This window comes from Cryptomeria japonica, chromosome 6 (assembly GCF_030272615.1).
Source record: "Cryptomeria japonica chromosome 6, Sugi_1.0, whole genome shotgun sequence".
NCBI classification, from domain to species: Eukaryota; Viridiplantae; Streptophyta; class Pinopsida; order Cupressales; family Cupressaceae; genus Cryptomeria; species Cryptomeria japonica.
In genome coordinates this window covers 204,030,234-204,041,861 of record NC_081410.1, presented here as the reverse complement: position 1 = coordinate 204,041,861, position 11,628 = coordinate 204,030,234, and the positions used below count along the sequence as shown (strand labels likewise).

General features: G+C 34.3%; 1 long non-coding RNA gene across 1 annotated transcript; it reads right to left on the bottom strand.

Moving 5' to 3' along the window:
- Window positions 1–3,539: 3,539 nt before the first annotated feature.
- LOC131069849 (uncharacterized) lies at window positions 3,540–9,317 on the bottom strand. Its single transcript, XR_009112235.2, has 2 exons — window positions 8,662–9,317; window positions 3,540–3,731 (listed from the first exon to the last, which is right to left on the bottom strand). It is a non-coding gene; the product is annotated as an uncharacterized LOC131069849 (long non-coding RNA).
- Between the last annotated feature and the right edge of the window lie 2,311 nt (window positions 9,318–11,628).

Below are 11,628 nucleotides of genomic sequence, written 5' to 3'. Positions count from 1 at the left end.
CATAAAACCAATAACCAACATCTTTTTGTCAACCTCACCCCCCGTTAGTAGACATAGTAGGAGCCAAAAAAAAATGGTAATAAAAGGTCCATTAATAAATATCACATATACCAATAGTGGATAATTTTTTAGCTTTTTTTACCATAATTAGCCCATTACTGGGTCATTTGTGCTTAACTACTGAGACATTTGTCCACTACTACTGGCTATTTTGAGTTATCTACTATTGGCGCAAAGGTGATTATGTATTGGACTACACTTTGAAATTTGTACTTTTTGACCTTTGTGCACATAACGAAATCCACAACATGCATCATTACTACCCACAAGCCAAAACAATAGCTTTAAGCAGTTAAGTCACATACAGAGAGAACACATTTTTTTTGTCAAAATCGGATGAACCGTTTAAAGTTAGCTATGTCCACTACTGGCTCCTTTCCCCTAAAGATTAGGAATCTCTAGACTTTCCCCTAAGATTAGAGGAGTATTTTCAATCCAATTGTGATATTATTTTGACATTTTAGAGCATCTCACGTCATGCTATTATTTTAATTTCTAAGTTCACTTTTGGAGGCATAAGGGCATGGAAATTTTTCTTTTTAAAAATTGAAATATCAAGTGTTTGAAAGAGGTCTAAGTGTGTCGGTAAAAATAAACGTCCATTGTTCACCCACAACATCACATAATTAACAAATTGTTCCTTGCAAAAATCGGTAGTTTCAGGCTTTCGGCGCTTTTTAAGATTTAATGCTCTGCAGCTCAAGTCACATCAAAACTAGTTGTTCTGAACAAGTTGGAGAACTAAGCCTCTTTAATCTACCACAATCTCTAAAACTTGAGTGCAAATTTTAGAAGTCTTCCTACGAAATGGTGTTTTGATTGTTAATATCCACACTGGTTTTGGTCCTTTCAGATTACAGATGCGTTGCATAACAATTATATGGTAGCGTTGTGCTGCATGGAATTCCCATCTGTCAAGTGATAGGAAAGGATGTGTTTGATCAATCGTCAAATGAAGATAGCAAGTGTTGCAGAGTCAATTACTTGCCACACGGTTTGCATGTTGCATCAAGGAGATGTCCTATAATATAGATGAAGGATTCATAGTAGGCATTGATCAAGGTAGTTCGGCATCAAATAGATGTTCATACTGCATGAACAAGTACATTGATTAAAGGTCGATGTTTGACTGAGGAACAAGTACATAGTAGGCGTCAACTTAAGTTGATTGATACCATAGTCAGTTGGCCTGTTCGCAGGGTATAGTGGTTTCGCCAAAGAGCTTGAGAGATTTAATTAATTGCTCCGCTTCAGTTATTCTTGTAGCATATTACAATGTAAATTTATCCTTGTTATGTTACCTCGGATTGCTAGGGTTTCACATCACTTGAATCTCTTCAAGTGTCTAATTATTCCCTTCCTGACCTTGGTCAGAGTGTGCAATGTTCACATTCTAAATCATTTTGTTTCTTTTTTAATTGGAATAGCATTTCTGTGCTAGTTTCTATGTTACAATTTTGGTTGTATTGGTTGTTCGCACCAACAGGTATAGCACAAGTAAAAACCTTATAAAAACAACCAACCACAAATTACACTGAAAGCATGCGGCCATAAGATACAGACCATAACCTGAACACATGCCTTAAGACAACAGTACAAATGGAGGCTACCAGTAGCCAAAACAAGCATAACAAAAGTAGCATGAACATAATATTTCTAAATTACCACATTTTGATTAAATAAGACAAAAAATCAATAGCATTGCAGATTCCAACCAAGTTCAAAAAATAGATTATCAGATATTGGAAATGTCTATTTGCTGTAAAAATCCAGCAACCTGGACCATAAATGTCCTGAAGACCCTTCATGAGAGAGAAGACCTTGACCTTGACCTGCGCAGCTCAAGAGCTCAAAGTTCTCATTGACTCAGAGCATAAAGGCCCTTCGTGGAAAGAGTCCCTTCCCCCAGCACCTAAAGGCCTTGCCTCCCTGAAGTGCCCAAAGCCCTTCAGTCTACTGAAGATAAAAACGCCCTAGAGGCTCTCCATCCTAAAGGCCCTTTATAAGAGGTTCATAGTCAAGCTCTCCAGACAAAACTACTCAACCACCTTAACTTTCCTATGTAAGACATGATCTCTTTGCAGAATCATGAGAAATGGTATAACGACCTTATGTTGAGCAGCTTTAAATAAAAGTTTCAAGTTGTGGCAGCAGAGAGTAAGGGAAAAGATTCATTAGATGAATCCTGCAAAAAATTCACAAGCTTTCTTCCTCCGCAGACCTCCATCAGGAAAAGATCCTCTGAATCCTTGACCTTCTCCTGTTGATCAAGAGCACAAGTGCCCTAAAGACCTCATCTTTAACCTAAAAGTTGAGTGCATCAATGCCCTCACATCAGGCAAGTGCCTCCCAACTACTTGATCTCAAGATTGAGTGCCTGCAAGCCCTCCATCTCAGTAAATCCATCAAGAGCCCTAAAGGCTTCCTCCGACAAGGGAAGAGGGTGACCTGAGGCTCTAATTGATCGAGAGAATAAATTCCCCAACGACCTTTCACTGGAAGAGTGCCTCTCACAGGTGCCTTCTCCAAACAAAACCACTGGGCCAACTTGACTTTCAGTATAAGGCATGGTCTCTTTGCACAATCAAGGCGAATGTGATGATGAGCTTAAGTTGAGCAGGTTTAATTTTTTAAATGGAAGTTGCAAATTATAACAAAAGAGGTTATGATGAGTTTGTCCCGATGGAAAGATGGGCACCTTCAGTTTTTTTTGAGTAACAGACAAGCTATACTGACAATCACACTCCTAAAATAGTGCGACTGACAGAAAGACTTGGACATAAGCTATTTATACACACAAAGCCTAACCCTTTCTACAAAAAGAACATCCACAGTCAAATATTGAGAACTACGTAATACATAATGTGACTTAAAGATTTCAGTCAAGATTTTCCAGCAGTCTGAGTAGCATATGGGTTTATACTTTGCATTCATATGGTGGGCTGGGCATACACCACTCTGTCACTCTCCTCCCACAAAGCTATACAGACAATCACACTCCTAAAATAGTTTGACCGACAGAAAGACTTGGACATACGCTATTTATACACACACAAAGCCTAACCCTTTCTACAGAAAGAACATCCACAGTCAAATATTGAGAATAATACATACTGTCACTTATAGATTTCAGTCGAGATTTTCCAGCAGTCTGAGTAGCATATAGGGTTATACTTTGCATTCATATGGTGGGCATCCACCACTCTGTCACTCTCCTCCCCAAGGTCTCTGACAATCCTACCAACATAATCTATGGCCCAGGTTTAAAATTCACAGATAGGAATGGTAAGTTTTTCCCGTCTTATTGATGAGCTGGTTTTATGAGTCCTTGCAAAATCTTTTCATTGGTTGGATTGATTTTGAAAAATTGTACAGAAACTATTTCCAATAATCTAAATCAACATTCTGAGATATGAAGAAAAAATACCAAACTAATTGTTTTTAGAACAATGTCCAACAACAGATGTAACAGAAATTCAAAAAACCAACAGCTGAAGTAGACCTTAAACTTTAACCACCATGGATAGCAAAATAACACATAGAAGGCAGCCACAAAATAATTGAGGAAAGAGAAAAGTCTACAATGAAGCAGCTAACACATATCCACTAGAGCTGACAAAAGCAAACTAGCAGGATCCACCAATACAAAAGCAGAGCCATCAACAAATGACCTGGAGAATGAAAACAAGTAACAATGAAACCAAACAGAGTTAATTGTCAATGTAACAAGCAACAATTAGAACGTGAAGGCCGAACCATCTGAATACACAAAGAATGTGAGACCATAAGATAGTAGTATAGACGATAATTATAAACTACAGAGTTTCCTCATCCCTGGATGGACTAAATTTTAAATGATAAACGAAAGCAATAGTTGCTTTTTAAATCAAATAGAACAGGCCAATACAAGAAGAATCCACAACAAAGAGCATTTTTGAAACGTATACAACGCATGGCCCATTTCTAAGTTCACAATAAAAACCACTATCTTGTCATCCAAGAAACCATTGCATGTGTAACTATGGCATTTTTTATTTCTATCTGAGTGCCACTAAAATTGGCTGTAGATTCTCTTTAGCCTACCATTATGTGGTTGGCCTGCAGGATGAAAGCTTGGCATTTGTGTGCATCTTTTAAATAAAAAAGACTTTGGGACAATTGACAAACATTTCAGTTGTAGTTAAAATTTTGTGAGACAATTTTTCTTTTATACAAAAATTGGGAAAAGGCTTATGTTTCCTGAAATGGGGAACTGTCTCTGAAAGGACAATTTTAAATGTTCGGCAGATTAGAAATCAGTACGTAGTTGTGTATCTAAATAATTTGTAAATATTCATACTGCCTTGAATAAATAAAATAGAAAAATAATTCAGTGAACAAGAGGAAAAACTTAAACATAACATTTACATATTAAATTTTATTTAAACAAACATAATAATCAGACTAGGAGCATATAAGTACAGAAATGGAACTTGTCTTGGTATATTAGAAAAGAATTAGACTTACCAAACAAGTTACAAGAGAGTGAAATATCTAATACAAAGAAAGATGCCCAAAAGTGCTTTATAACAAAAATTTCCTTAAACAACAACAATATTCAATATTGTAAGAAATTCTGAAACCATTAGAGTTCCACCATATTTTCCTGTTATTAACTTCTTACCAGTTTTTGAGTGGGGCAAACCCAGTCACACTCAAACAAAGGCTTTTCGTGTCACTAACATCTTAATGGTATGCAAAACACAAGAAATGGCCAAGGAATACTTCACCAGCAATTTTGCATGGAAAATTATTTCTAAATATTCCTTAGTCATACCATACACATTTGACCATACAGTATTATCGGTTAAAGAACACACATTTTAGAGACCTTGCTTTTATGAAACAAGCAACAATTCAAAAAAACAAATACCTTGTTATTTACAAACAACCCTGTAAGGATTCTAGACCTGTTCAACAAGAAATCAATGGAAACCAGACAGTGATCACTGATAAGAATAAAAAATAAATAAAAAGTAAGGCTTCTTTTGATTTGACAAAACAAATATTACAATCGGAGAAAGAAATTCCGTCATCAATGGCAGCAGTTGGGAAATCACTCACACTCCTACCCATTTGATCTGTCTCATATCACAAGTAATGTACTTTTGGAGCTATTCATTAACAAGCCAAGAGAAAAATATCTTTCCTTGTATTGTAATAACAAAACCAGAATATTTATTTTGTGAGAGAAATTTTAATCATAAAATTTCTATTTAATACGTGATCAAAGGGTGACTCTAATTATATGAATGAAAAAAGCATCTGATATTCCAACAATCTTGGTTTAATAAGGACAAACATACATTAACAATCCCATGGATCATAGGTGACTTTCTAGCAACAAAATTAGATGAAATTACATTTAAAGAACTTTGTTTTTAGGGCTTTCAATTGTAAAGGTGATAACAGAAAATTGTGAGACTGTTAACAAGCAGACATCTACCACTCAGATAATATAGTCATTCCAAAAAACCTCAATTCAAATATAAGGATATGTAGAGCACCATCCATGAAAAAGAACAAAATGGCACCAAAGATTGGCTTGGAATCTTGGTTTAATAAGGACAAACATACATTAACAATCCCATGGATCATAGATGACTTTCTAGCACCAAAATTAGATGAAATTACATATAAAGAACTTTGTTTTTAGAGCTTTCAAATGCAAAGGTGATAAAAGAAAATTGTAAGACTGTTGACAAGCAGACATCTACCACTCAGATAATAGAGTCATTCCAAAAAAACTCAATTCAAATTTAAGGATATGTAGAGCACCATCCATGAAAAAGAACAAAATTGCACCAAAGATTGGGTTGGTGGCCAATGAAAAAGTAACGTCCATCAGTTGTGAGAACACTAGTGCCAAAAGTAAACAGTAACCACACTTGGTGAGTACTAATATGAACCAGAAGTTTAGACTATGAACAACTTATTGATAAATATGCAAAGTCCCTAGAAGAAGTGGGCTTTAAAATCCTTTAGAGGCAAGAGCTAAAAGCTAAAGCATTGCATGACAAATCACCAGTCTGTTTTATCATTAGCTTTGGCGAAGTTTATCTTCGTGTCATCAGCAACTCTTACACAAATCTTCTAGCCAAGTTCACATCAATCAAAATTGCATAAAATGCATCTGCTTTAGAAACAACGTTTACTACTTTTACTTCTTCAATGATGGATTAGAGAGTAACTTGTATAACTTGCACGAAATTGTACTTCACCTCCAATAAATAGTTAGTGATATTTTGGCTACTTGCTACAGATAATGGCTTAATATTGTCTTGGCTAATTATTTCTTCCACAAATTCGGATAAAAAGCTTTCCAACACAAGCTACAAGTGAAAGATATAAATCCTGATCAAACAGATAATGGCTTAATATTGTCTCAGCTAATGATTTCTTCCACAAATTTGGATAGAAAGCTTTCGAACACAAGCTACAAGCGAAAGATGTAAATTCTGACCAAAGTTTGGTCACTGAAATGGCATAGGAAAACCTGCATTTTTTAATCCCAAATTATCTTTTTTACAAAAGTGCATACAGTACTGTAGAATAGGTGAGAAGCAACATCTCCCATGACAAAGATGATACAGAAACAATTCCCAACTCCTTACAAATTCCTACTGCTACAAGGTGATGCCCAAAGCAAAATTTAAAAACAAAGGGAAAAAAAAGAAATCGAACCCAGAAAGCAAAGCAAACAACAAGGACATGATGAACTGTAAGACAATATTAGTCAGAAACACTTATAGGATTCAAAAATTTGTGTAGCGAAATTATATTTTTGGGTTCCCTTTTTAAGTTTATACTGTATGGCTCACTTTATTCTTTAGGCATCTGTCTTCCATTATCTTTTCATTACACTGAATATGCAAAATTGTATTCTCTAATAGACCAAGAAAAATTATTGGATCTCATTATCATTTGTGTTCAGATTTCCATAGTGTTTGATTGACTGAACTTAGTACAATAGCCCTGATATTTTATATGTTTAACATTTTCAATTCACTAATATTCTAGTTTCTTAGAATTTTTTTTTATTTACGCAATTTTTAATATCACTGGATAAAAAAATGTTGAAGGACAAAACAAGTCCATGTTCAGAATAAGATTAAAAGGAACCACAATGAACACTTTATCCAATCATTGCAATCTCTAAAATCATAGTTACCACCTGATTTAATCACACAACCAACCTAACTCATTAGACCCACAAGACATTTTAAGGTAAAAATATGAACCCAAGGGTAAGATTAAAAGGAACCACAATGAACACTTTATCCAATCATTGCAATCTCTAAAATCATAGTTACCGCCCGATTTAATCACACAACCAACCTAAATCATTAGACCCACAAGACATTTTAAGGTAAAAATATGAACCCAAGGATCCCAATCAGCAGTTGCCACATGACAATGATAGGCATATCCCAACTGAGAGTTTATTATTTATTTCAAATAATGGTAATCTAAAAGGAATGGCAGGAATTATTCATACAACATATTGAAATATTCAATCCTTGTCTACTGTCAGTTTGTATCCTTTTATGTTCAAAATATCACAGAGTTCTTTTTAAAAAGATATAAACAAACTGAAAGACCTAAGTTTCTAAAGTTTAAGCCCTCACTCTATGCAGTATGTACCATTGTCCTTGCATATGAATAAAATGAAACAAATTCTGCTAATTAGCATCTACAGATTAAGACTTTTCGGAGTTTACACTGAATTCTTCAAGAGATAGAGATAGATCAAGAGGTACAGCCTCGTATAAACATTCTCCTTGCATATGAATATAATGGAACAAATTCTGTAAAATAATTAGCATCTACACATTAAACCGTTTCAGAGTTTGTACTGAATTCTTCAAGAGCTATTGTTAGATCAAGACTTACAGCCTCTTATAAACATTAAATAACTGCTAGCAAATAGGGTTTAGAAAATATATACATTTAAATATTTCCATTAAAAGCATCATAGAATCCATTCCTCAAGTTCTTCCAGCTTACCAACATCCATGAGTTTCCTATATAGTCTTATAAAAATTAAATAACTGCTAGCAAATAGGGTTTAGAAGATATATACATTTCAATATTTCCATTAAAAGCATCATAGAATCCATTCTTCAAGTTCATCCAGCTTACCAACATCCATGAGTTTCCTATATGATCTTTTCAACATTAAATCTCCAAAGAACACTTAACTGAACAATAATTGGTGTTTCTCTGAGTTTTTTTGGGTGGGGAACATGGTTATTAACTTTACTGAAGATAAATCAAGAAGAAAAATTGATCATCATAGTTAATGACATTTACACGGTGGTATATTATGTTTGATTGTAAAAATTTAATTTCCAGAGATGTTAATGAAAAAACAAAATACAAAAAGGTAATGGCATGTAATTGATAGAGGAGTAGGTTAAAAAGGAGGCCAAGGATGTTGACCAACATAGAGACCACCAGGCCAAGGATGTTGACACAGAGAAAAGTGAGAGCTTTGCTAAGCTCATTCCGACAAATATGACAAAATTGTTCAAAATTGAGAAAGCAAAACAACAAAAATACCTTGTGGCATTACGCCAGAAAGATTAGCACCAGCAATGTCCAAATACTCGAGCTCCGGCGGAATCCCACATGAATAAGAATTATAGCCGATCTCCATATGCCGCAGGCTCTGCAACCTCCCAAGCTCTGGCTCTATGGAATCCCAAGCTCTGGTGGAATATGTCCCGTGATCAAATACCTCCTTGCTCTCAAGCAACTGCTCTCCTCACTGTTGCCCCATTCAAAATTCACCATCCACAGAATACCATGAAAATTGAAAAAGAAAAAAATCCAAACACAAAGACTGAATAAAAACACAAAAGAGGATCACACGCAAACAAAAACAAATAGAACAAAGAACTATCTGAATAAAATCCAGAAACATGACAATCACTCGCAATCGAAAAAAATATTGAATGAGGAACAATCTGCCCTTGTTTTCAATCAATTGCCTATAAATAGAAGAGTGAATGGTGCTTTTCTAAACGGTAACCTAATGATCATTTCATACATGTCGTCGATTTTCTCCCATCTCACGGCTATAATCTGAGTACTGTTGAGGCACTATCCGCGTCCATTTTTTACCGTTGAGGAAATCCAGAGTCCCGTTGAGGGATTCTCCATGCCTGAGAACAAAATCCTCCTCTGTTTTTTTTTTTTTAAATAAAATAAAATCCTCTTCTGTTTTTTTTCTTAAATAAAATAAAATCCCTCTCTATAATATTTGGCAAATATATAGATTAGAAAATATAAATATAATTTACATATTAGACAACAAAAATTTTCAATACACTACGTCCAACAAAACTAAGTAATAAACAAACTTATTTTTTCTCAAAATCTTAATGTTATAAATAAAATTGAATATCAACTACGTGTTGTTTATTAAATAGTTACTCTAATGAACTAAATATATTCATTTAAATAAGTAATCTTGAAACAATATGAAATAAATTAAATATATTGGTAACATTTTTTAATAGAAACTAATTAAATAGTAAGTCACTATATCATAAATGAGATAAATAAATAAAAAATAGTTGTAAAAAAAAAGTGGGAATGTGATTTTTGGAAGGAAATTTTACAAATGGACGTGTGAGTTTGAATTATTGAAGTTAAATTTAGAGTATAAGGACCCTCTGGATAGATTTCATCAAGAGAATGTACATAAGAAGGTGGGCCTCCTTTCCCTAGAGGGAATCAAGGAACTTGATAACTAGTGGAACTCTATGGAAAAATGTGTGTTTTATAATGAGAATCGGTGAAGTTATAACACTACTCAAGTTGAGGGAGTGAATAATCAATCATATCCTTAATCTTAATTTCGATAAAGGTTGTCCATTAGGGGTGAGCCTCAAGGGCCAAGTTGGACCATATACAATATGGACATTTAGAATTAATACATGGGAAGAATCACCTTAGAGGGAAAGATGTGAAATCTTTTCTTGTAACAATGATTCTAGGATTGAATTAAGGTGATTTCTCTATTAATGATCCTACTATTATTATGGATAAAGGGGTCTCTAAAATGGAAATGCCATTAATTGGAAAATTTATGGAACCTTGTCCAAACATTAAGATGGATCAATTATGGAACTTTAATAAATGAGATACCAATGGAAATTGGATGTTGTAGCTATGTTGAAAGTATTTTTTCTTTCTCATTTGCTTGTAAAAAGAATATAAGAAATGTTATTTTAGGGGATCATTAGTTCCTAGAAAAATCTTCCCTCTTAAAAGATAGAATATTATCTTCAACCCATCACAGGACACACTTAATGTAGCTCCTATATTAGTTTAGATGTTAGTTGTTCCCTTGGATAAATAATTGTTGAGGATGATTTCTAGTACCTTCATCTAGCTACTCGATATTGACCCAATTACCATCTCTAGGAAAAAGCATGTTTATTTAAGGATGTGTGTATTGATCAAGAAATGGTGATGCATTCCTAGGTCTCTATTTCATCCCAACTTGGGGTGTGGAGACAAATATTGGATTTGTTAGGATAAGGTGGCATTAACCTTGCAATCCTATGTTGTGCAAATGTCTCCATGTTTATTGGAAAATGTTTCCTAGGACATGAGAGAAAAATATTAAATATTTGTACTTTATGTCTAATTGTAATTGTATTTTCAAGAGGTGGACATGTAAAGATGATAAAGGTAAACTAAAATGGATAAATTACTCCCCTTTGGACATCCACATTAGGATATGAAGGATCAAGCATTGGGTGCCCAAAATTGGGAATAGAAAAGGTGTCCATTGGGAGATCCAAAGAGTCATTTGGAGTGGCTATGGGTTAGGCACCCATGTTGAAGTCACTTGAATGGATTTAATATTTTTTATGTCTATTGGGTTGTTTACTTTCCTAGGTGTGGATTTCCAATTTGCTATAAATTGGAGCCATGACATAGTTGTCTGATCATCAATTTCTTAATGATTCCAGGTGATTTCAAGTTTAGTTGGAGACATGTACTAAAGCGTGTTATTGTAGCATTCTCTCTTCGAAGAGTAATAATATACTTTCCCTCTATCTCTAATGGAGTTTCTTCTTCAAAGGGTTTATCCACGTAAATCTGGTGTCTCTTTTGGTATGATGATTATATATTGTTGTTGAATGTTGCAATCACTTTCATATTTCATATTTAGTTATCTTATTTTAAATTTTTAATTACATAAGAAATTAATATTGTGATCTTTCATTGTCTTATTTCCCAACATTTGGTATCGGTGCTCATGATTTTATTGAGAGGCAAATGCCTTTCTCTTTAGGTGTTGAAAACATTTTGCTATAGTGGAAGCTTTTGTTGTGTGGTTTGGTAGATTTGAAAAAAATATTGAAGGTCATGGCTTCTACTGATCCCATGAATATTGAAAATTAAAATGCCACTAGTGTTGGCAACAACAATGCAAGAAAACTGAGAGGGGGGGGTGATAATTTTGATACTTAAAGATAAGTACAAATGCCAAGCTAATAAGATGAGAGG